General features: G+C 40.8%; 1 protein-coding gene across 9 annotated transcripts in view; it reads right to left on the bottom strand.

Moving 5' to 3' along the window:
- HERC1 (HECT and RLD domain containing E3 ubiquitin protein ligase family member 1) overlaps positions 1-23,144 on the bottom strand; it is a 110,921-nt gene that overhangs the window by 78,327 nt on the left and 9,450 nt on the right. For 8 of the 9 annotated variants that reach the window (XM_082060607.1, XM_082060609.1, XM_082060614.1 and 5 more), the window contains exon 1: positions 14,579-14,680. The exons of the other annotated variant lie outside the window; for it this stretch is intronic. The gene's annotated coding sequence lies outside the window, so the exon portion shown is untranslated. Of the gene's footprint in view, positions 1-14,578; positions 14,681-23,144 lie in introns of those variants that run through there. 9 annotated transcript variants of the gene reach the window in all.

Here is a 23,144-nt window from a genome sequence, read left to right as displayed (position 1 = left end):
AGCAGCATTAACAAGCATTTCCAGAATGGTTAGGGAAGCATTTTCACACAATTTTAGAAAATGCCAACCAACTGGATCAGCCAGCTGGATTTCTATCACCTATATCCTGAACTCATTAAACACTGACACTGCCTTATGCAGAGAAAAACATTATTCCTCTGATCTAGCACAATAGAGAATCTAGCCTGAATGCAAGACTGAGAGTGTGGCTTTTCAGTATAGCAAATCAAAATAAGTAAATATATGATAAAAATTAAATAACATGAAATCTGGTCCATAAATACAGCAGAGAAAAAAGGGGGTGGGAGTGGCTAAATAAGCAAAAGGAGAATATGGGCATAAGACCAAATGGGTATGAAACAATCACAAATTCATTTAAACTGAAAAACTCAGAAGTTTGTTCCCAGTTCAATTCTGTAATGAGTTTCTAACAGAAACAGCAAACATTTTTGAAATGGAGTATGATAAATTCTGATACTCAACAGAGAATTCTTCTAGTCTCATGTTGTCATTCTCCTAGGAAAACAATTATTTCAGGCTAGCATGAAGATCTTCCCTGAAGAGATTTCTATCACAAAAAGGAACCCTAAGCAATCTGTGTCCCTGTCAGGCAGAGGTAGGGGACAGAAAAGATGACAAGGGTTGGAAGCAGGTTCCATTTTGGGGCCGTGGGCAACCCCCCTCCCCACCTGCTTTGCTTCCCCAGGTGCCCCTCCGTAATGGGTTTGAGGTTTCTGTATTCCAATAAAATGACTTTTTATTCTTGTTTTAACCCTCATAAACACAGTATTTTCAGTAAACAGCTTTTGAACTCACCAGCAAAAACAGAAACTACAAGAACTATGTTCATGCGAAATAACAGCATAGTCATTAAAATCAGTGTTTCTTAGTTACCATTTATATAACATTCAAGAACTGCAAAAGTAAAAGCATTGATAATGTGACCAAAAAACCGCCCAAATTAATTAAAAAAAAAAAAAAAAAGAAAAGAGCTTGAAAAACTTTCCTACATACAAGAACGCAGACTGATCAAAACTAGTTGAGTCCAGGGCTTTCCTATGGCTAAGTCTGGGAAAATTTTTAAAAGTGAATAAATAAAAAGAACACTATGCTCCCAAAGAGACACTTCAGTTAATAATTTTAATGCTGGTAGCAGTTAGAACTCCAGTTTCTTCAAGAGGATTCTTGATGCGAACTGTCATAATAATAATATGGAAGTAGGCCTTTTCAAAGCAAAAGAGTGTTTTTAAACTGCCCTTTTCAGAAGAAGTGTTGTTCAGAGTAACCTACAAATGCTTTACCTCCTACTGTACAGAACAGACCTGACTCCTGTTTTATAATCATTAACCATGACTTACACAAGTTCTGAATGATCAGCTTCTGTTCTTTGACCCTTCAAGTTCTAATGTACTACAATTTCACCAAAACGTAATATAATATTCTGAAGGAGATGTTTGTGTTCTTTGGTAGTCTGAGCCCTATTTGATGTAATTTAAAACTAAATCTCAGGGGGTGGAGGGAATCTCTCTGCCATCTACTGAGAGAATGGGCACACTACATCTCTAGTGCAATGGATAACACATAATGCAACTTGGTTCTCTCTCAGAGTTGACTGTTCACATTCAGAAAAAAAAAATAATCGGAGGACTACACTACAGCTCTTCTGCCAATATACATACAATACACATTCAAAAATCCATTCCTCTAAAATAGATTAGCACCTGCATCAAAAGCCTTATTCGAGCCTCATTGAACATTGCCCAAGTAAGTTCAGTTGTATTACAGCAAAATCCTTACACACGCCATCACACAACTGTTAAGCACCATTCAGAGGCAGCAGCATTCTTTGCATTTCATACGAGACACACCTTCCGTTTCCTCATACTATAAAACACACCAACAGCTTGGCCTCCAAGTGACACCAATGGGTATTACTACATCCAGGACCTTGCTCACAAAGAGAAGGCACCGTTGTTTCATTTATCAGGAAGAAAGGATTCACTAACTACCATTTGACTGTGAGGTAAATTAATGCAAACTTCCAAACTCTGGTCTTCAGTGACAACGCTAGTGCCTTCTCAAGAGGCAATACATGGGAATCTAGCGGCATTAAGAAGTTACTCAAATAAAGACTTGTTTGTTTGCTTTATGTTATACTTACACCAGCTATTCTTCACTCAGAAATTTCTAAGTTTGCTAATGTACCTCCAAGGTGCAAATAACGCTCCTCTTACTGAAAACTGTTAAGACTTTTTCCCTTCCCCTTGTACGCATCTCTAAAAATAGAGACTGAAGCTTGAATCTGAGCTCTTAGTAGTGACCTATTCTCCTACTGCAACTTTCAAAAGAAATGTGTTGGTCCTTCTCGGAAACAACATTCGGTTGGCGTGACGGGCAGCAGTCTTTAACCAGATGCACTGATGCCAACAAGCTGATTTCATATAATCCTGAAAATGCTCTCTGAATACAAATGTAAATTATCTCTGTCTCAAGCTTAAGCGTAGTAATTACATATCATTGCAGTCAACCAGAAACTAAGTGACAATGGCTAGCACAGTTCATAGGGAGGGTTTATTTCCTCCAGCTTGTTGCTGGAGAACCACAAATATAAGGTTTATAACTGCTTTGGAGCATGGGCAAAGGCATTTCTTTCTATGTGCATGCAAAAAGAAAATACACAGAATCACAGAGTCACAGAATGCCAGGGGTTGGAAGGGACCTCAAAAGCTCATCCAGTGCAATCCCCCCATGGAGCAGGAACACCCAGATGAGGTTACACAGGAAGGTGTCCAGGCAGGTTGGAATGTCTGCACAAAAGGAGACTCCAGAACCTCCCTGGGCAGCCTGGGCCAGGCTCTGCCACCCTCACTGGGAAGAAGTTTCTTCTCAAATTTAAGTGGAACCTTTTGTGTTCCAGTTTGAACCCACTGCCCCTTCTCCTATCATTGGTTGTCACCGAGAAGAGCCTGGCTCCATCCTCCTGACACTCACCCTTTAGATACCTGTAAACATTAAGGAGGTCACCCCTCAGTCTCCTCTTCTCCAGCTCCAGAGCCCCAGCTCCCTCAGCCTTTCCTCACACGGGAGATGCTCCACTCCCTTCAGCATCTTGGTGGCTGCACTGGACTCTCTCCAGCAGTTCCCTGTCCTGCTGGAACTGAGGGGCCACAACTGGACCCAATATTCCAGCTGTGGTCTCCCCAAGGCAGAGTAGAGGGGCAGGAGAATCTCTCTCGATCTACTAACCACCCCCCTTCTAACCCACCCCAGGTACCATTGGCCTTCCTGGCCACAAGGGCACAGTGCTGGCTCATGGTCACCCTGCTGTCCACCAGGACCCCCAGGTCCCCTTCCCCTCCGCTGCTCTCTAATATGTTATTCCCCAACTTATAGTGGAACCTGGGGTTGTTCCTGCCCAGATTCAAGACTCTACACTTGCCTTTGTTATATTTCATTAAATTTTTCCCTGCCCAACTCTCCAGCCTGTCCAGGTCTCTGATGGCAGCACAGCTTCCAGTGTCACCCACTCCTCCCAGCTTGGTGTCATCAGCAAACCTGCTGACAGTCACTCTATTCCCTCGTCCAAATCATTGATGAATATATTGAATAACACCGGCCCCAGCACTGCCCCCTGAGGCACTGCACTAGATACTGGCCTCAACTGGACTCTGCCCATTGACCACGACTCTCTGGCTTCTTCCCTTCAGCCAGTTCCCAGTCCACCTCACTACCCGATCATCCAGACCACACTCCCTCAGTTCAGCTGTGAGGATGCTGTGGGAGACTGTAACAAATGCCTTACGTTTAACTTTGAAAGGCCATGTGAATATACTCATTGATGCGTTTTGAAATCAAAGTTAACAGAACTTTCTGGGATTTCTCTTCAAAAAAAAAAAAAAAAAAAAAAAGAAGCAATCAAAAGATCTTTTGAAATTGCAACAATTGTTCCTCGTTAAAAACAGCCCTATCACATTTTGTTATGTGTTTGTATTTTCATATTCTAAGACTCCAGTTAGATAAAGTATTCCTTTCAGCAATCTGAAAATAACTTACTCTGCTGTCAAATCACTAGCCAACATTTTACATGTAATAAACCTCCAAATCTTCCAAGTGAACAGCTCTCACTAATTCAAAAAAGCTAGGACTTAACCAAGATGTTGCCTTGAACATTACCTATTGCATAATTTCCAGATATGTAGGTTTTAAAATTAGAATTATTAGATTTTTTTTATATTCCACTTTACATAAAAATGTATCTGTCCAGCACCAGGTGAAGAAAAATCTATTCACCTTAATAAAACATGAACCACAAAAGCCCAGTTTTCTTTCTCTTATTCTGTGTTTTCTAGTGCTCCTCAGTAAAAAAAATGAAGTAAACAGTGAGAATTTCCAACACAACTCATCTGTCCTATCTTTTATAACCACAGTTCCTGTTGGGCAAATAGCCATTTGGGGTGAATAAATACCCACATATATTTTTGATCAGTAAGTCAACTAAAAAGGGCTTAAAACTCAAGTTGAACAAGGATTACAAGACAGTCTTACCAAATATAACACCTATTTTAAAAGCTTGTTCTAGGGAACAGTTAGGACAAAATTAAAATACCAAACCCTAAAAACCAAGCTCTATATATCCTGGAAGTAGATTTTTTTTTCAAAATAACAGTGGCAGCAACTTGAGCTGCAGTAGATTAGATCTGAAAGTAACTAAGGCTGCCTTCAGAGCTTGTTTGCTAACTCAGAATTCCAAGTTCTTTGTCATAACACTAGAAACTAATCTGGAAAAGCTCTGCCTTAAGAGCTGACTCAAAAAAAAATCAGAAACACAGTTAAGTGGGAACACTATTCAAGTGTAGCCAATGAAACTTAGTTACACCATGAGTAAACAAGAAACATGAAATAAACTAAAGCAAAAATACAAGCCTGAGACTACCCTTAGCAAAACCAAAGGGAAGGTCGTCAACTTCATTCCTTACAAACATTATTTGGACAAAAGAATTTGGGTATTTCTTATCCAACTTAATGCCAGCCAAGAAGGTGGTTTTCAATTGGGAGACTAACCGCTGGTTTTCCCTTACATCATATGAAAGGAATTGAGAAGAAAATGACTCTAAAATGAAACCTGTGAAAATAAGAGGAACATAATCAAGAGGGTTTTTTTTCCTGAGATAAGGGGAGAGCAGATTATTTAAACAGCAAAAGAAAATATGCTTGAGAGCTCTCAATATTATAAGAAACATGGAACTTACATGCAGCATGAAGAATCTTTTTTATCAGTCCACCATTTAAAGTGCACCCAAAGACGAACATACAGCTTCCAAAGCTACAGCTCACTGCACAATGAGTGAGTACCCCCCACGTTTCAGATTCTGTGTTTTCAAGCACCAAAGTACAAACCAGCTGCCTCTTCTGGACTGTTCATGGTTTGCCCCATTCTATAAACAAACTAACACCAAATATACGAATTAGCTTATGCCATTATCACTCAAATTCTAAGCTCAGGATGAAGTCTTCACATCTTGCAATAATTAGTAAGCATAAAACGAAGATAATAGGCTACATTTCAAATGCAAATAAATCAACTTACAAGCAATTATAAGCATTATGAAATTATAATAATTACATGGTTGGCACGCATTTCCACATGGCCAAGAACTCAGAATGAATGTTTAAAAAAAATATAAGTTCCCCTTTTTCCATATTGTTCTGTTCTGTTTCCTTACACCATGATTTTTATAAAGGTTTTGGTTTAGACAGTGTCAAAAAAAACCCACACCAAAAAAACACAAATAAACAAGAACCTGCAAGTGTTTGTCAGAGTAAATGTTAATAATAATGAATACATCTTCCCTTTTGAGTTGAAATATAGAGAAAAAGATGAAAGTGGGCACATTTCAGGGAAAGAATACAGTTTTCAGTGGCCTAACAAATATTTTTAAAGGATTTAAAACATTCGGTGTTTTTGAGTTTGGTTTTCTTAAACAGGGATTAATTCATCCTGAAACCACCCACTACTTCTTACAGATCACAAAAAACATTCATTTTTTACATGTAAGCTTGCCTAAAACAACTAATCAATCACATGTATTAACATGTGCAAGGTCTGTTGCAAGTAATCATTAAGTACAACAGAATATTGAGCAAATAAGCTTTCAATTTAAGTTTTTGTCACTAATGAAACAGGCCAAACAGTAAATGCTTTTACTGAGGAAACCTACGTATTTTCTAAGGAAATAGTAACTATCCCTGTATCCTGAATAAGAATAAAATAAAGGACTGGAGATGCATGTAACTAAATTTACAAGTTTTTCCATGAAACGGAAATAAAATATGAAATGATAACGTAGAAATAGTGCTCCTTTCTTCTCTCTGTCACCACAGCAATTCAAACACTCAGAAACAGAAAGGGGAACTTATCTTGTAATTAATCCCAGCTTGTTTATTTTATATATACAATACCAAGCCACCAACTGTATGAATGCATGAGCAATACCCTGAGGTAAAACTGACTAGGAGATATAACAAAATAGGTATCCTGCTATAAATGTTTTTTTTTGGGGGGGTGGGGGGGATAATAATTTTTAAAGGACTTTAGCATGGGGTTGAAGGTCAGAGCTTATAAGGTTATAAAGATCCTTTTTCTGAGCTTAGCAGGGAAGATTTGCCCTGGACAGAATGTGTACACAGCCTCCCAGAAAGAATTTCCGTGGTCTTCCCTTTCCATGGCAGCTTGGAAATTACGGGACATACTTGAATTTGTCACCCAAGAGCTGCTTCCACATAGCTGACAAACTTATCCTAATTAAAGTAAATAGGAAGCACCTTTCTATAGTTCAGATTAATTTAAAAAACTACTGAGAATGTGCTACGTATAGATCTAAGAGGAAGATTTCTGTGATGAATTAAAGAAAGGTGGAGATGCGACAGAAGCTATACAAAGTGTTTCAAAACAAACCCCCCATTTTTAAGAGATTTTGCAAATATTTCTTTATGACAACCAAAAATACTGGAAACATTGTGTCTTGCACAATGTCCATCTCTTTAACACAATTATCTCATTCTGAGTTATACAAGTGAGGAAGGTTTGACTATCAGGTCATCACCACAAACTCCTACAAGTATCAATGTATACATGACACAAAAACCTCTTACTTGAAGATTTGGAAAACGCCGGCATATTTTTCTGCTCAGAAAAAGCATGGCATGCCAGCCAGAGAAATAAGAGGAGAGAATCATTTGTTGTAGGAAACAATATTATGACTCAACAGTAAGTTAGTAGAATGCTTCTGGAGAGAAAAAAACAGAGATATTATCACTTGTAACCATAAAAAAGATTTGAGCAACTCTTAGAATAGTAGAAGAAAGAAATTTAACACTGTCAACTGAATAAAATGTAAGATTATTCACTCCCTGCATAAATATTAGGTATAAAGCAATTAAAACAAGCCTCAACAGCCTACCCTAAAACCTAGAAGATATGTGGGAAGAGCTAGAAAATTACTTCAGCATTTACAAAGGGTTAAGACCTAATATTCCACAGCAAAACCAGGATTAATTTCTGCAAATTAACAGATTAAAAAGGTAATGAAAAAAAAACCATTTAAGTATAATCCAGAAGCTTCTGAATTCTGGAAACAAGATGACAGCACCTCTTGATGAACCACAATCTAACAATCAATATGCATAAAATGAGATACAGTATCTCAAATCAATATGAAGAAAACACATTTTCTTAGGGCAGTGACTCTAGCACACACACCGAAGACACTAACAAGGTCAGAATTTAACGAAGCTATATATTACCGCATGGTTCTTTAACTTGGTCTGACTACAGCAGAAATCCAACACAGACAAACCCCATTATTCTGACAGACCTAAGTGCTCAGACTCTTACAACTGCTACAAAAGCAGCTGAAAGCTTTACTTTCTGCAAAGCTCTTGAAAAACTGCACCTATAAAGCTGCAAACATTACATGTCCTAAAAATCAAAAGCTTCCTCAGAGAAAAATAAACCTCACAAGCACTCACTCTCTCCTCTCTGCAATTAGCAATTTCAGCAACCTTTGTAAGACACTGACTACATTTTACTTTATGGGAACCTGATTACAAAAGCTTGTAACACAAGCAGCTGGAAGTCCATACAGTCTTTAATACAATCAAATACACTCCATACAGTCAAATCAAAGGCAGGAAACAGCAAAACTAAAGATCGTGTAAAGAACCGGTTGTGAAACTCGCACGCCTGAATTCTATTTACTGCCTCACAGTAACATTATACCACCTTTCCCCAATGGATAGGTAAAGATATTTTGTGAATGGAGTGCAAGAGAATAAAAACTTTAACAAATAAGCAGATTAGCGTATTTCTAAAGGACAGAGTTCTTCAGTGTGTGTTCACGGACAACGATCTTTCTCAAGTTCACAGCAGTTCTGTTTACTATTTTCAACATGAGTGGTCCCACAGCAAACTGTGCCAGAGGTACTTCAAGCATGATGTCACCCGGGAGGTTTCTGAAAGGGATTAGAAAATTTAATATTTAAACAGATGGCAGCCAGGGCGTACTACAGCTCTTAATACCGCTAAGAGTAGTTAAATCTTCGTTTGCAACAGTGAGAAATCATTTCTGCAGATGGGCAAAAATAATCAAGGTTTTTGTGGCTTACACAAAACTCAGGAAGGATTTCGCAATCAGAATAATTAGGTAATTCTACTAGCTCATTAAGAACATAATTAAATTCATCCACTGCAAGTGAGACTGACTATTCAAAAACTTTTTACTGGGATGTTTTCTTAGATGGGTTCTTAATAAAGCAGAAGTTCTGTATACATAGCTGATCACAGGTCTGGAACAGCGATCTATTTGAAATATGACTGAAAACCTGATGCAATATGTTTCTATTTGCTGCCTCACTCTGATGATAATACTACAATTCTATTATACAAGTAGAATCTCTTCAAAGTCACATTTCAGTTTTGCAGCATAAGCACTTAGAACCCTTATACATTTTGTTAATTCACATAAATGTAACTTTCTTAGCAGTAAAACAAAGATTTTGTTCTGTATCTAAATCTACTAAATTATTATCTTAATACTCTGTCCAATTCCTAATACAACTGACATACAAAAAATGTGGCTATTTATTTCTCCTGCTATGTTATCATCTATATTGATACAATCACATACCTGTAGTATCAGTATATTATCTGTCTGACTCCAGAACTGCACGCGGAACTCCAGATCCAGCTGTACCTTGGATCTGTGCACAGAAGGGCTGTTTTCTGGTTTTGCTGAGTTCCAGTCCTAACAGTTCCTAACATTCCATAAAATGACGCATCACCTGAACTTTTTACCAGTGCAGTCTTTCAGACTTCTTACAAGGCAGACACTACTGTTAGAATGCAGCAATTTTTGCAATCGTTATTCAAGTTTTACTATCTGAAAGTAAAACTACAAGAAAAGCAAACTGATTGATTTGCTTTCCTTTTTTTCATAAATAAAGGGTGGTTTATATACAATTTAGCAGCATGTATCAGGGCTCCAAACATTTACAACCTTTTTCTGGAAAGGTTAATTTAGAAACCAGAAATACATAAAACTAATGCCAATCCTGCCTTGTCATAGCCCAACAATGTAAAACCTACAAGCAACGCAAAACCTGCAAGATGTTCCATATTGCTCATGGCCAGGGCAAACTATGACAGTTGAAACCAATGGTAACAGGATATACTGCTGCCTAACAGAGTTATTTATTCAAAATTTTACTCATGTATAACAAGCACTGTAGATCACTGTGCAAGGTAACGCTCCTCAAATGTTCTTTTTTGGCCAATACATTTAGTCTATGTGCAGTGTCATGACAGATGTGAGATGAATGGGGATCTATACAAAACGGCCACGGAAAAGAAAAAGAGTAAATGATAAATCAGAAAGTACTGACACAGCAGAGATATTACTACAAATCAACAGAGAACTGAAACTAAAGAGACATTAGAGCAAAATAAAAAAAGGAAAAGGAGAGAGGTGCTAGATAATAGGAGACGGGCAGTAAAACAAGGCAGAAAAAATAAGCCATGGTCCCCTACAAATCTGGAACAGGAGGATGACGAGCAAAAGGAACTACACCAGAAAGAACAAGCAAGAAGAGCAGCTACAGCAGATTGTTCTTCACTCATAAGAAAAACATTACAACAAAGTACACACTAACATTAATTGATCTGTCTGAACACCTGTCTGTACTGGTCAGAATGTCCACTAGCTTTCCTCCTTGCATTAGCCTTCTGCTCAGCATATGGAAACCAAATTACTGATAGCCTAATTCAGATTAATTCTACAGCCAACTATCAACTTTGCTTTCCAGTATACTGAAACAAAAGCTGAGAATGTGGAAGACAAGTCCACATACATAATCATCAAAAGCAGTTAGTAAAAAGAGGAGCTCAGAAGCAGAAATCCCCATTCCAACAACTGGAGAAAAGAAAGCTGCCTGATCTTGCACTGGGAGAGGCCTTGAAAACCCTGGAGAAGTTTATCACTACCACTCTCCCCCAAAGGTACGATCATTTGCACTGCTACTAACTTGTACTACTACTAACCATGTAGTCTTGGTGCTTCCAACCACAAGAAGACACAGGAACAGACATTATTTTTACTAAAAACTAGAAAAATTACTAATAGATTTTTTTACCAGTAATCACTATTTTAAATCAAGAAAGTCAGCAATGGATAGGAAACTGTAAAATCTGCATAGGTGTAGATATTAAAAATTCAACCAGGTCAGTGACCTCATTTAACTTCCAAGTCAGGTCTGCTGGCAGCAGAGAGGGGGACTGCAGCCCTCCTGGATACAGGGAAGAGGCAGGTAAGCAAGATGGAGAGATGCTTTTTATCAGGGCCTGTAGTGACAATAGGTTTAAACTGAAAAAGGGTAGGTTTACACTGCACATAGCGAAAAAATTCTTTATAATGAGGGTGGTGAGGCACTGGAACAGGTTGCCAGGGAAGCTGTGGATGCTCCATCAATGGAAGAATTCAAGGCCAGGTTGGACAGGGCTTTGAGCAACATGTTCTAGTGAGAGATGTCCCTGTCCATGGCAGGGGGACTGGAACCAGATGATTTTCTAAGTCCCTTCCAACCCAAACCAGTCTGTGATTCCATGACTGTATGACCTCCAGGGGTGACTTATAACCTAATTATTTGATGATGCTCTTAGCAAGATTTTGAATCACTTCTTCCTCTGGCATACAGTGAATAATGTGTAGGTAATTCTACTTTAAAATACAATTGAGCCCATTGTTACTTCAATAGGCAACTTCTTGTTTCAGAGTGTAAAAAAGAAAAAAGACTCAAGAGCTAGACTGCAACTTAAATGCAGAAGTATACACTTTGTGTTAACATTTCAACTTCTTGACTCGAAGTACTCCAAGTATAACTAACTAAAAAAGAAACTTCTGTTGTATAAATTCATGCATTTGTAAGGAAACGTTTGAGGATGAAATTTCTGTATTATGCAGTGGTGACAATAAAAAAAACCCTTTATTAGTAGTAAGGAGGACTCAAACAGTAGGCTCTTCTTTAACAGTAAATTAATTCCAGCTTCCAGCAGAGAACATGATTGCTTGAGCCATCTGAACACCTTCCCAACAAGCCTGATGACATCAGGTCAATCACGACAGGCAGTCAAGTCCAGAGAATATACCTGGCCAGGGCCCAGGCCACAATTACACTTGCTGCTCACTGGCAAATTCCATAGCCACTGGGTTCTGGGTTTTGGGTTTTTTTTTAATCTTCAGAAATTCCAAGGGTTACAGTGATGCCCAGTGAGCAGCTGCACCACACAGCCAATTACTTCAGCAGCCCCAGGTAAGTGGAGCTTCATTTTCTGAGGGCTACTTTAGATGTTTATAAAGAGAAAACTCGTGCTAGATTTGAACGTTCCATATGACTGTCAGTCACTACAGGGAGACAGAAAAAAGAAAAGCTGGCCACAATTTCAGAGTATGAGTACTTCTGAGAACCACTCATGAGAAAGCAACATAACCAACACTGTACTCATCTCTCACTGCGATGACTTCAACACCAGGAAGTCAAATCAGCCACAGACAAATGCACCCTACATTTAACTAAAACATACCAGCACAAGATAAAAACCTTTCCAGTTATATAAACAGAGGAAGATTTGAGTACCTGTACAGTATCTAAATGAGGACTGATGTATTGAAAGGATAATGACTTTGTAACAACCCATGACAAAAACTCAAACGCTTGCTCCACTAATATTTTTTGTCTCCAGTACTTATTTCTAAAATGAAGATAAATATACTTCTCTACTCCATAATTATAAGAATAATTATATTAAAAATGGAAAGAAAGATTGGAATACTAAAAGTGAATCTTAAACAAAAGTATCTAAATGTATATACTTTTAATTTTACTACCAAAATACAAAGACTAATTCCACATCTAGTTGTCTCCATCTGTAAAATGGTGCCACTTCAGTCGTCACTGATACTTTAAAACAAGCAGAACACCCCTGCACTGTTTTCTCCAAAAATGAAGATTATGGTTATTTGTAACTGGCAAACTAAAGACAGAAAACAACTGAGATTTTTAGTCAGGCCACTTAAATCCTTTTCTAGTCAATTAGTATCCATTTAATTCAGTTCTGAAATAACAGAAAAAAAAAAAAGCTTTCACTGGTAAACTACCTTTCAGTTCAAGGGTTAAATTAATTTTAAAATGCTGTGTTACATTCTTACTATGCCAAGCAGTCCTTCAGCAAAAGTCAGTCCAAGACTTTATATCCCTATTACTCTTAATTAACAACTAGATATCAATACCTCCTTTACACACCTTGCAGAAAAAAATTTCAACACGCCCACTCCCCCTTCAACTTACATACTTCCAGTCACAAGAAAAATGGTTATCCTTAATGTTAAGACAATGAACAAAACAAACACAATGCGTTTAAATAAGAGCAAAGAGGAAAGCCTCAAACATACACAGCTTTGTTTATGCTTGGAGAGGAAGAGCCCTAAAATGTTTCATTCTGAGAGATGACTATTGTGTGCAAAGCCACCTCACAAATTCCCTGTAAGTGCAAGGATCCAGGAGACTGGCAATGCCCTTCTTCAGTCCTGTAGCATGTTAACATTGCACAGCTTTTAATCTTTCATACCAAATTGATAGATTCCTCTTAGAATACTGGGAAGCAGTAGCAGGCTGACCAGGTACACTATCTTTTCAGATTTAATGTCTATTAGATTTTTCCCCATAATTATGTGAGACTCAACCCTGAGATCCAAGCCCTCCACAGTCCCACATGCCCGTGCAATGGAGATAATGTGGTTTATATGGGGCGTCTAACAAGGACCGTTAAAATCAGTATGCGTAAATTTATAGTTTTGCATTTTTGTTATAAAGTAACAACATAGAATACCTTGCTAAACTACAACTCCGATCAACCTCATGACACAGTGAGAATACACAGGCACATATATGTATGCAACATGTACGCAATATGTAGGCACTCATATAGAGCACGTGGTCCCTGCTACAGCAAATTAAACAGTCCATGAAGCAACAATCATCTTAGATATGTGACATGAAGAACAGGTCTAAAGCAGCAGATGAAGATGTTCCACCATGTGCACATGAACCTCTCCTATGTACACTGTGAATGGGAGAGAGCATAACAATAGGGTTCTGCCCCTAAAAAAAAGTCAAAAGCAGCTTGTATACAATAATTTATAAAAGAAATCAACTGTATGCAATTAAAAAAAAATAATACACCTGCTAAGGCATTGCTTTACAATACAAAGTAAATAATCTATATGCAAAAGTATAGGTATAATTTTTCAGTACTGCAAATAAGAGCCAGCAAATAAGCCACGGGGAGCCGATGCGATTCAAATGACAGATGTGGAGATACACGGAACACCTCTAGTCATACACACAGTTAACAAAGGCCAACATGACAGATTTCAGGCAGCATTTTGTGACAGCAGCCAGATCCACCCAGGATGCACACAGCCAGAGGTGCATTTAACATTGGGGAAAGAACGTACAGCCACGCTACAACCGCGCTCATGAGGCTCAAGGGGAAAGCGCAGGCTCCGCGGATCCCAACGCAGATTTTGCACAGTTGATACCGCTCTGAAGAGGCACAAAAAGCCCCCTGCTCCTCCTCCTCTCCCTACAAAGGAAGAGCTGCCGGCCGCCCGCCGTTCTCCCACCCTCAGCAACAGGGCGCTGGCAGCTGAGGCCCGTGTCCCCATCCCCGTCGCACCGAACCCCCGGCCCGCCCGCTGCAGCCGGAGCTGCGGCCTCGCCCCCCGCGCTCCCCCGAGCCCCCTCGCGGCACAGGGGGTGCAGCCTCCGCCCCACACGGCGGGGGGGCCGTGCCGGGGTGCAGCGGGGCCGCAGCTGCCCCCCCGCGGCCGCGCCCCGCACGACGGCGGTTGGTTTCGGTGGGGAGCGGCGCTGAGAACCCCCCTCCCCCGCCGGGCTCGCTCAGGCCCTCCCGCCCCTGTGCGCACCGGGGGCCGAGCTCGCCAGCCCCCCGGCGCCGAGCGCTCACCGGGCAGCGCGGGGAGGCGGCGGAGCTTAGCCCGGTGCTCCACGAGGCCGTGGCGAGCGGCGAGTCCCCGCCGGCAGCCGCGTCCTTTGCTGCGGCGGCTTGTCAAAGAGAAAACATGACGCGGGCGGCCGGGGGAGGGCGGCGCCGAGATCTCGCGGGGCTACCGCGCGCGTCTCGCGAGGCCGCCCGGAGCCCGCCCGCCCCCGCGCGCAGGGCCGCGAGCCGCCGCCGGCAGCGCGGCGGGAAAGCGGGGCGCGCGGCCCGAGCGAACAGCGGCGGGAGACGCGGCAGCAGCGCGGGGCTCGGCCCGCGGCCCAGCTCCGCGGCAGGAGCGATCGCGGCCGCGGGGCTCCGGGCCGCGCCGAGACAAGTGGGAAAGCAACGCCCGCGCAGGGCGACTGTCAGCAGGGACAGGGGACACGCAACGTCAGCGCAGCCACAGTGACAGGCCCGGAGTTCCTGCGGTGCAGCTGAGCGGGCAGCACCTGCACAGCCCCTGGCCGAGGCTGCGGGAGGCCGGTGTGGTGAAGGGGCGCTCTGCCGGGGCCAGCAGGGACGCTGTCACAAGAGCCATTGGTGTGCAGAAGAAAGAGGGGCCCAAAGCCCTCGCTCAGGGAAGGGCTGGAGCAGGGGTCCGTGTGCAGCAGGGGTGGCTGTTCCTCGGGCAAAACGGGAGCAGGCTGCTTGCACTAGGAATGAAAATAGCACCAACACACGTGTGTGTGTTTTCTTAAAGAGTGAGGAATAGCAGACAGCTGGTTTTGCATAAAAGCAAACTAAAAAACGGGTTAAAGAAATGAAATACCTATTTAGATGAGGATGCCTATTGAATAGACGTATTGGAAAGGCAGTGAAAGGAAGAGAAATGGATGCTGTATGCACAAAGTGCACAGAAAAGGAAACACAGGTCACGTTGCTGGATGAGCAGAAGTAGATTGAAAAATAAAGCTTTGGCTTAAAGAAAATGAACATGGTAACAATAAAAAGCAGGAAAAGTGTCACTGGGGATTGACATTCTGGGTCTAAAATAGGTAAAGTTTACCATCAAGCCTGAATTACAGGCCAAGATGGTGGCAGCAACAATGACATCAGTGAGGCCACACTGGAAAGAAAACAATGCAAAATTTCAGTTATACCCACATGGATTGGTTATGGTCCACACAATGGTAGGGATGTCATGATTTAATTGGTATACATTGTTAAAGACTTTTATGAAATAAATGGGAAAACTGACGAGAAGCAAGAGAAAAACTTGCGTGCAAGGTGCAATTGTGTGCGTTTGGATACATCGGCCTAAGGCAGGAAGATAACGGAATCTTATCAAGACTGGCAACTAAAAGAGCCGTGAACAGGGAACAGTTGTTTACTGTCTCTTCCAACAGAAGAGCTAGAAGCTGACAAGTGGAACTAGCAGATGTCAAATTCAGAACAAGCAAAAGAGAGATTATTTCTTAATACACACGTCACTAAGTAGCAAAAGTTCACCTGGGATCAGAAAGGGACTGCAGAAAAACAAGACGGATTTCCAAAGACATTTCGTCTGGTTGAATAACGCCTTGATCCACAGAAGGCCCCAGAGTATTTGGGGGCTCACTACCATGTGCTCACTCCTGCCTTTTCTTCCCTAGCATCTGCTGATTGCTGTTCTCAGACGGACCCGGGTTCCCGTCCATGTCCTTGTCCTACAGCCCATCTTTACTGCACCTCTCCCCTGTACAAGCCCCCTCAGCCCAAAGCACGTATCCGTAATAATTTATTCTGAGGTATAAAGTGGGTAGGGGATTTACCAAGGGTAGATCTCAGCTCCCTGCAGCGGGCGTTGCACTTCACGACAAAGGTTCCAACCAAAAGTAGATCAAATGACGCTGGCAGCTTTGGGGGCAGATCCCAGCTATTCACCGCTTTTTAATTCTGTCCCCCTAAGAGGCTACGCATGGATTCATAATTGTTTGCAGCAGAATAAAACCCAAATGCCTTGCTTTGGAAATAGTCTTTGACCCACCCAGGCTAAAAAACACACAGCAAACCACCAAAAATGGGGTAAATCATGAAAACATTTTAAAGCATTCTTTAAGTATTTAAAATATGTCCGCTAAAGGATACTGGCAATAAACAAACTTTAAAAATACAACAGATGTGTCAAAATACACTAAAATCAGAAATGTCCAGCAGATCTGCCATTCCACAGAACAGAAAGCGGAATAAACAGACACATTCTACAACATGCTGACATGTCCCACACCCACATACTGATGTTAACCACAGCATGAAGACAAACCTTATCATTAACTGCAGGTTTTTATGGCTTGCAGGCTCCACCAGCAACCGCGTGTTGTACAGTTCTCAAGGAATTTCTTAGGTTTGCAAATGTTTAATGTTTTTATGTACACCTAGATATTAAGTTCATAAAGCTGCAAGGTTTTCTTGTTTTGTTTGTCAAGTCTTGATACAGCTTGTCAAGCCCCTTGCAATACTGCGAGTGTAGGCCTCTCACCTTGCAATATGGCTGGATGCAGATGTATCTGTTTCCACAGAGGCTCATTTATTTCAGTCTGTTACACTGGAGACATTATGCAGCCACTCTCCAGATTGGGACCCGAGGTGTCAAGAACATGCAAAGACTCAAGGAAGCAAATTAATAGTAATGTTCTAAATGAAAAATCTTCCTATCATTTTCAAATATATATATTTTTAAACATAAATGATGACTATGATGTAGACTGTTGTAATCAGAGTATCTAATTCTCTAAGATGGCTTGAAAATCTTTGCCACATGATTTCCGATGTTTACTATTGCAAAATAGTGTACTGCCAACTAAAGGTGGGGGTAAGGGGGGGCAATAAAAAAGAAAGGAAGATCAGTTTGGTGTACCAAACCTTCATAAGGTTTTCAGCCCATAGAGAGCTGCCAACATCCTCCGAAGGACCACTGCAATTTATCTTTTTGAATTCTCACATGAAGCAGGAAAGTATTGTCAAAATTCCTGAGAACCCAAATGAAGCCAACAGCATCCCAGGCTACAGCAGTACCAGTAGGTCAATAAGGGTATAAATAAGGGGAGCAAGCTCTGCATTTGCTCTGGCATCGCCTACAGCTGTCACTAGAAACCAGCCATCTCATTTGAGAGTCAAACCATCATTAAATGAAAACTTAGCACTTCCATCCTTTGGGAATTGCAGAGGCTTCTGAAACTCTTTTGGGCACCCTGAGGACACATCAGAGGAAACATTAGTCCTGTAGTGGTCTGCAGCTACAAATTAACAGGGCGAAAACAACAACAACAAAAATTGACAAGAGTTGTATGGGAGAACCCTTTAATTACAGATCCTCAGTGGGCAACATCATTCATCTCCCCTTCCCTCATAGCAAGCCTAAGCAGAAGTCTTCAAAACCTACACATTTCAAGAGTTCAGCAGGTAATGCCCCTGACTGCCTCTCTATGGGCAGAATGCTCGGTTTCTATTTCCAAGATGGTCTCCAGCTCCATTTCAAAGCACAGAGAGAGGCCAGAAGAGCTGACACAACCATGCGGGTTTCAAGGGAAAGGAGGCTGGAGGTGCTGCCTCCATGAGCTCTGTGCTCCCACCTCCTTTTGCAAACAGAAATAATCCCTCCTGACAACTGCAGATCGCTCAAGTCCCACCCCACGGGCTTTCGTCCTTCCTGCCTTCACTGGGACTAAGGCAGATTTCTTCCAGCATCAAGCTCTACAAGACCCGTTTTACATCAATGATTTCCTATTATTTTGTATGAATTGCTGAATTATTTATCAGTTTTGAACGTATTGTTATGTGATCTCATCAAATATACTTCTAATCTTAGGCAATGATTGAGAAAGGTATGATAATGAAAGAACAATGCGCACTTGAACATCAAGTCTTTTTCTAAAACTGATAGTAATTATCCGTTATTTTTAGTAACCACATTTAACTCTATCATCTTCTGATCCAGACATTATACCAGGGCTATGACCAATTCCAATCTCACTGTTTTTCTAAGATCTTTTTTTGTGCCTAGGCCAGGACCAAACACTCAGCATTAGACTATTTATCTAGGGCTTGTTCTTAACTACTTCTCCACAATGCTGCATAATTTTGGATCATTACAGAAAATTGGATTTTCATATGAAATATCTCAATTAACTGAGTTTTGCTTTTACTGACATTTTTTTCCAGCAGACATTACTAACATTGGCATGACTTGCTGTTGTCATGGCAATGAAAGGAGCCTATATGTTTTTGGATGTGACACAGAAACCATTTTAAACTGAAACGGGATAACAATTAGAATAATGGACATTGGATGTTTCTGTGCCATCACTTAAGAAATCATCAACAGGAAAAAGGGAAAGAGCCCAAACCGGGAACAAAAGACACTGAACATAAGCTCCTTGATTGGATACAAGACATCAAATTGCTACTTGTGACCCCATCTTGCAATTAGGGCTAAAACTTTCTTGTTCTTGAGTGTTATTAAAATCACAATAATCTGCCTGTGCAGTTACTTAATTAGACCAGGACCCAAATTTGCCCAAATAAATGCTGCCCTTAATATTCAGACATACATGAGAAGAGTCCTGTATTGTATACTCATCCAAAAAAAGGTCTTGAAACAGTCATTCCTCTGTGATGGCTCATTCAAAGGCAAGACACTTCCCTTGGCCCATGAGTTCACGATTTACACGAGGCGAAAAAGAGAAATCTTTTAGAGAGGCAAGTTTACCAATTTAAAGATGAGGAAAGAAGCTTGTGTCAGTCAGTGATGAGGTGCAGAAGCAGCCGTTGTGAACACTAAGAAAGATGACTAAAGCCAGCCTACACCAACCTATGAAGTGTCTCAAAATTTGACTGCTAGGCTAAAAATACAACTCACCTATGTGTTCTGTATGTTACTCATCACAACACTAGCTCTTTTTCTGTGGATCCAAGGTATACAAGGGGAGCTGTTATTAGAACATTTTGCCTGTGCAGGGATGCCAAATGTGGAGGCATAGAAATACATGCATCTGTGTCAGTCACTAATTTCATCTTCTGCCTCACATTCTGGAGTCACAGTTCTTGTGCATGGCACTTCCCATTCACACCAAGCTGAGCCACACTAATTGTTAATTATTAGAAAGCCACCTAAAGCCACATCCACAGGGCCAACTGGCTCTTACCCCACTGTAAATCATCGCTGCCACATAACCAGCACTTGGGGAGCTTGGGATTGCAGGTGGCTGCGTCACTTCCCTTCTTCCACTGTTGGATCCTGGCACGCTGTGAAATGTGGAGTAGCAACCAGTCTGAAGTAACCTCAAATTTAAGATCTGGTTCAATCCATCACCATCTCTCCCTTTCTTTAGCTAGCTGGTAACTTTTTCAAACTGTACAAGCCAGGCTGGGTGAAACTGTGTTCTGCACTTCAGAAATGACCTTGGCCAGACCAAAACAGGACACGTGCCAGAGAACAAATGGGAAAACCACATGGGGAACAGAAGTGGTTTGCACTGGAAGACAATGAATGAGAATATAAAGGGGAACATAAAAAGATTATACATAAACAACTAAGTAATATTAACATTCATACACAGGATGAATTCCAAACTAATCTATGCATGGGTACAAAACATTTTGAGCATATGTAGTAAGAAGGTTATTAGAACTTCAAAAGGATTAGTAATTAGTTCAATATTACAACAACCAGTGCACATCCAAAGTGCAGCTTAAATATTGTGTCGTAACAACAACTACATGCACAAAGATACTAGAAAGAGTTAAACACTACATGACCAATGGTCAAAGTACAATTAACAGGATTGTCAGTCCCCAATACCTTTAGGGCCTTATAAGTGAGTTTTGGTCCTCTGCTTTCTTTAAGAACCACTGTTGCGCAATCCTGCAGTTGTGTCTTTGCTTCATATCCCTTTAGAAACACAGTTCGGAAAAGGAGAGCACTTGTCACAGTTGCTTCACCCCCTCCACCCTCCTGCCATGGTCTTTCCTACCTGGGGAACAAGACAGACCCAGAGCGCTGGATGGAAACATGGCAAAGAGACACTGCAGAGCTCTAATATCACCTTTGTGCTTACTGTTGGAGCACACAAATGCAAACAGACCGAGACTTGTTGTCCCTTTGCATTAAAAAAAAAAAAGAGAGGTTATCCAGCTGTCATGGCCCTGGAGCAACAGAAGCAAACAGACAGGTTGGTCTTGGCAGGACACAGGGGGATGAACTGGAGGACTGCCAAATACAGTACGCAAGAGATGTGTGCCTGTACTCATTAACTTAATGCACAGCAAGCTCACTGCTGTTCCAAAAACGAGTAGCCACTCACAAGTTAATATTTACGAAGAGTTGCATCATATGAAACTGAACTCAGTAGCAAAATAACGCTTGAGCTGTTTCTAGCAAGTGCTAGTATTTTGTTTTGCTGCAAGGAAGTTCTAGAGAGGTGAAAAATTAAGGAATAAAGATTAAAATTAAAGTTTAAGCACTCATGAGCCCAGCCCTGACTCAGTCTCCATTTTCATACGGAGAAAAAAGAAAGTAAAACTTCAGTAGTTTATCTAGAGGGCTTCAGTTAAGCAGAGATCTTCCATTTTTTTTCATTGAGGCCATCTGACCTTGAGTAAGTCCCCTTCTTCTTTATTCCTCTCTGAAATGGGCAAAATGCTACTAGCTAGGTGTATAACTTGCTTTCAAATTACTCACAAATGCAAAATATTACCGTACCATAATTGCTCCATACAAGATCCTATGCATGATTTCTTTCAGCAAGAGGCATTTAAAGTCACAATATGGCATTAATTTTATAAATGTCATTAATAAATATTAAGCCTAGGAAATGAAGCATTTCTTTCCAGTTGTGATTTTCTTTTCTTTGTGGAATACAGATGCTTAAAAATGGTAAAGCTATCCTCAAAACTAACAACACTCAAACACCACGGAGCCACACGAAGCCTGAAGGTCTGAAAGATATTGTAAAACACCTTGTCTGTTCAGCATATTCTAATGCAGTGTTTAGCATTCTTAAAAATAATGACTACTTCTATTTTCTCTAGGAGATCATTCCTCAGATTAAAAATACTTAAAAAAAAAAAAAAGAAAAAGAATTTTGGGAAAACCACCACCTCTATTTTAATCCAAAAGTCCTTTTCTGAACCTGAGCTACAAAAGCTCTTCATTTCTTTCTGAGTTTATCATCTTTTCCAACTGACAGTCATGTCACTTCCTTGCTCATGCTCCATTCCACCAATTTGCCAAACTGTATTTTTTTCCTCTTTTCCTATTAGTTATTCCTCCAGTTCCCTTTTTTTTTTAATCAGTAACTTTTCCTTGGCTTCTGTCAGTTCATTGCTATTTTTCTAGTCTTTAACTAGAAGTGAATATTCTAACTGTTGTCTGAAAGCTGTACAATGAGGAATTATCCTTCTGCTTTCATGAATCAATGACTACTCTGTAAGGCGAAAAGCAGCTTTTCTCTTCCCATTGTTTTCACATTTCCTCTCATTCCATTTGTTCGTGCATTCATTTTTTTTTCCAGCAAGTACCACAACACAAATAATACCCTTGTGCACCTTTTACTTTGAGGTATCAAAATGTTTTTTAAAAGGAATCATCTTTCCCTTAGATGGGGAAAACATAAGGTATAAATATGATAATCACGTCTAGGACAGGTTGTGTTCCAGCTCAGCATGTTGCCTGACATTAATATAAGAAAACCACTGCTCTTACTGGTCTCTTTAGAAAGATCCTGGTGAAGCTCAAGCCTTGATTTTGTTCTGTCCCACACAGCTTCTGGGCTGCTACCACTAGGACAGCTCACCGCTGCTGAGGAAAGTGCCCACGCACAAAAGAGATGTGGAAACATAAAGGTCACTTTCAAAATGAATACTGGAAAGAAATCTTTCACATGGAGCTCTAACAACATCTTCATTTCACAGAGGTAAAAAAAGCAACTTTTCCAAGGCTATCCTGGAGTTTCTGGGTACAACTCGGAGTAGAGCCAGGAATACGGCTTCAATCTCCACAAGCCAACTCCAGAGATTAACCCAAAAGCTCAAAGGTCCTGCCCATGGGCATCTGGATTTGTGTGTGCCATGAAACCATGGGCTTGACAGGCAGAATCACAGAGCAAACAACAGGTATTTCCTCTTTGCCATAGCTAATTCAGCCCTAAATCATCCAGAAAAGAGCTAAAACATCTATATGGGAAAACACTGCTCATGATGGGTAGTACTTTTTGAATTATATGAGTAGAGAGCAGAAGTGTTCTGCCAGGCTGGGAGAGAGGAATAAGCAGCAAGGAGGAAGAGGCGAGAAGCCAGCCAATAATTTGCAACAAACTGTAATTTGTGTGCAAACAGGTTACTTGATGACTGAGACCTTTTTTTCCCAATTTTTCTAGAAACAGAAAAGCCAATAAAATCCTACCATAAACATTTTTAAGCAGGTCTAACAGGTAAATGGTGAAACATTCTTCTTTCTTTAACTGTACCTTCTCTTGTAAGGAGAAGCATTTGCTTGGTCACACGTTCAGGATGTGGTATAATCAATCCCCAGGCCCAAACGCTGCACTGAGGG

This window comes from Streptopelia decaocto (genome assembly GCF_964273445.1).
Source record: "Streptopelia decaocto genome assembly, chromosome: 9".
Classification (NCBI taxonomy): Eukaryota; Metazoa; Chordata; class Aves; order Columbiformes; family Columbidae; genus Streptopelia; species Streptopelia decaocto.
Note: the sequence above shows the minus strand (reverse complement) of the source record. Positions and strands in the feature narration are given on the sequence as shown.